Source organism: Hevea brasiliensis, chromosome 7 (assembly GCF_030052815.1).
Source record: "Hevea brasiliensis isolate MT/VB/25A 57/8 chromosome 7, ASM3005281v1, whole genome shotgun sequence".
Lineage (NCBI taxonomy): Eukaryota > Viridiplantae > Streptophyta > Magnoliopsida > Malpighiales > Euphorbiaceae > Hevea > Hevea brasiliensis.
The window spans coordinates 6,387,672-6,391,991 of NC_079499.1; positions in this window are offsets into that span (position 1 = coordinate 6,387,672).

Here is a 4,320-nt window from a genome sequence, read left to right on the forward strand (position 1 = left end):
ATAGGAATACAGAATACAGAATATACAGAGAAATAATATAGTGATTGACTTTCCATAACACTTATATCTGTTAGTAAATTTACTTCTGCTAACAATATTTATTTTTTGTTTCATCATCATCCATGTCTCATTCAGAATCTGACCACTTAGAAAACGATTAATACAGCTGAAGCACAACATGGTTTACATACAATGATCAATCTTGCAATTTCAACCCCTACTCCTATTCTTTCACACTACACTCTTACTTCGCTTATTCAATTTGACTACCGACACATCAGATTAGGTCATCTATCCATTGCAAGACTCAGACTTCTACAAAGACATCTTCCTCAATTTTCGACCTCATTCATGTGCGTTGTGGATATTTTTTCAGGCATGTTTGGATTTTTTTTTATTCATTTTCAAATTAAATCAAATTTGACAAGATATTTTTTCCAATTTTTCCTTAAGATGGAAAGTGGGATCTATCACCAATTTTCACCAGGAAAAAAACAAACTCCTTTCATTGTCGATTTGACAACTTATCTGTTGGAGCCACAAAAACTCCAAATATGTCAACGAATTCCAGCTGGCGTTGAGCAAGCATTTTTTGCACATTTTTTTGCATTTTCACGTTAATCATTAATTAAATATCTAGAAAAAAAAAATCAAGCGGGTGAGAGAATATGTAATATTTCTTTTTTTTCATAATTTTTGACATTTTATATTCACAAAATATTTATTTATTATCATTTATTACTGTCTAATTAATAAAAATTTTAAGCATTTACATGCAATTACATTTTAATTTAATATTTTTAATTTTAATAATTTAGATTTAATTTTTCTTATTCAATGCAATCTATTTATATATTAGTGGCGTGTGGAGGAGGGTTAGAACCCCTCTCTCTGTCTCTCTCTCTATATATATATATATATATCACCTAATAATAATAATTATTATTATTATTATTATTTACTTCTAGAATTGTTTTTGACATAATAATATCTCAGTTTCATAAATTTGTTATTGTTTTTAACAGAGTCAATATATTATAGTTACCATAAGCTTTAAAACCCACACAATGTTCAGCATATTATTTTTCCTTATCATCTTAATAAATTAATAAATAATTAATTATTTATAACAAAAACATATTTTATTATAGTTTATAATAATGTAAAGTTATACTTATATTTTATGAATAAAACTATTATCTATCAATCATTATTAAAATAATTTAGTCAATTCATTAAAACAAAATTTTATTCATTCACTAATTTTTTTAGTGATATGCATCCACCAAATTACTTATTAGTTCTGTGTATATAATGTAATTTAAGACTAATTAATTTTAATAATATAAAATTTATTACTTATTATATTACATTGATTAAAATATAATTTGATAATAAAAATATATAATTGTATAATATAGTTATAAAAAAAAAGATAATAATAACACTGATTAAAAAAAGTAAAATAATTAACCCATTTAAAAATTCGTAACCCTGTTAAATAAATAGAAATTTTAAAATTTAATTAACAAAATAAAATACATAAATAGAAATTTAAAGAAGAATTAAGCGTTCCTTCTAGTTCAATAAATTTAACTAATTTCAGGAAAAAAAAAAAAGCGGGGAATGAAAAGTTTTTTTCTTAAGTTTTTTCAAATAATATTTAAAAATTTGTTTTAAATTAACTTTTAGCCTTTCGATTATAATTCTAAATGGAATCTAAAATAAATGATAAAATTTTATGTTTTCAAAAAATTTAATTTCAATATAAACGCCTAACCTTAGAGTATAAGGAATAAGACACATGACACAGTAATTTATTATATGAGTAAAAAACATTTGGCAATACAAAAATTTAGATTTTTATTAAATTATTGCTTATATTGTTATAAAAAGGTGTTTTGCACATTTTAAGACATATATTATTATTGTTATTATTATAAAAAATTTTAAACACAATAAAATAAAAAATAATGATACAAATAATAAATACATACAACTAAATAATATTTTATTAATTTAACTGAAAATTAGAGCAGGATGTGATAAAAAATCCTAAATAATTTTTGATACTGTTCTTCTCTTCTACGAGTAATGGAAGTCAAATTTGAGTATTAGATTTGCAGAAAAAGAGCACTAGTTGGGTTAGTTGACTACAGATGCCTAAGTCTTTAATAGGAACTAGACTATAGAATGCATAGGTAAAAATGGTTAGCGTGCGTACCTCATGACCATTATATTGGCTTATATTGGCTTTAATGTAAACTCTTGATAGGATTAGGAATTTATAATTGAGTAGGACAATGAGTCCATTATATCTGAGAGTCCTGATACAGACAAAACTCTGATTAATGCATTTTTATCTCTAAATCCTTATCTTATAAAGTGATTTAAGTATCCTCGGGTATAATCGGGTGAGCAACTCTCTGTCCAAGTATCTGAGTATCCCATTGTTATGTATTAGTCGATACTCGATCATTCAATACTCATCTTTTGGTACTATTTTAATGGCCATAGCATCAATTTTTTTTTACATCATAGTTTACATGATTATTTATTAAATTAATTAATATGCTTTGAAGCGCCAAGGTTCGAAGTTGGGTTGAAAACTAGTGGCAATGAGAAAGACATATGTGATGGAAGTGAAGCCATAACATGTAATTTGGTTCTTTCTTGACGTGTAGTTTGTGATTGATGTATTACAGGAGAACTGGTAGACCACACAAAAGATAAGTGGGAAAATTTTAATAGTTGTCTCTAAATTTTAGGGGGTTATAATAAAACTGTTTCTATATTTAAAAATGTAACATTAAAACCCTTGAATTTTAAAATATTACACAGTAAAATCCTTTTAACTCTCAATAATCGATTTACACAATCTCGAGTGGCAGTGATGTGGATAATTCTTTTTCTTCTACGTGACCATAACAAAACTGGCTATGATTTTCTTCACATATAACTATGAGAGAATCTCAGTCATATAGGATAATGAAGTGGTAAATTTATAAAAGTTTATGAGAGGGACTTTACCTCCCACCAACAACAGCAATTGTCCATGTTATTGCCACTCTAAATTATTTATAGGGATTTTATTATGCAAAATTTCTAAGTTCATGAGATTCTATGTTAAATTTTTAAGTTCAACAACATCTCTATTACAACTTAAATTTCAAGGGAAACTCTCAAAATTAATATGATAATAGCATAAAAACAACACATAAGAGAAAGGGTAAAATGGTCCTTTTTATTGTAGGTCGCTCAGATTTAGTAGTATATATATCTTTAGAAAAAGATTAAAAAAAAAAACACTAAGGGGATAAAGAGTGTAAAGCAACAAAAAAAAATGTAAAGCAGGAATCACATGGTCAGTAGCACCTTTATCTACTATCCAAACACTATCTTCACTATCCAAACACTATCTTCATATTTTTTAGCACAATAAACATTAACTAAACTAAGATTACCAACAAAAGTTGTAAAGCTCTGGAGAGTTGAAGTTCCTGGATATGAAGTGCTTCTTGAGTGCCCAACTGCTGTTGCTGCAACAGAATTCTTCCCTTTCAACATTATTTGAAGTTTCTGCTGAATAGACCCAAGCATATTACTGAGCTCATCAATCCTGCTATTAGCATCAGGTACCTCAATTGGTGTATCTAAATCACAAGAATCAACCATTGCTGCCACCTTATTTCTAGAGGCTCCATTAGGCTTATGCTGCTTAAAGCCACTTTGTTGTCCCTTATTCTTAGATTTGAACCAATCTGGATACCCTATGATCTTAAAACATCCTTCTTTTATATGGCCATCCATATTACAGAAATCACAATGCCCTTTTTTAGGGTCATACTTCTTTGAATCTCTTTTAAAATTTTATCCCTGAGTCTAAGACTTATTAAACAATGTTGTAGAATCACTCACATTAGAGAAATTTGTCAACACCTGTTTCTGTGTTTCAAATTTGGTAATCGTTGAATAAGCTTTGTTAACTGAGAGCAATGTGTAACACCCCTATATGCATAGCCTGGTATAGTTTACTGTTCCGGTGACCAGTGTCGGTCTGGACAATTAAGAGGATTAGAACCATATTTAAGTCACCTAGAAAAGCCCTGAATGAAAATTAATAGTAATTACCAGAAGGTCAAGTCTAAATAAGAAAATCAAAGCATAAAAGGTTAAATGAGCTGAAGGTCACAGAGATGGGTGACCTTACCAGGAAGTGACTGCAAGGTCAACTGTAACCCTAATTTGGAACGGGGCATTGTGACACCGCAGTCTTAAGGACTATTGCGAAGCTAGTGGAAAAGAGAAAATTACAGAAAA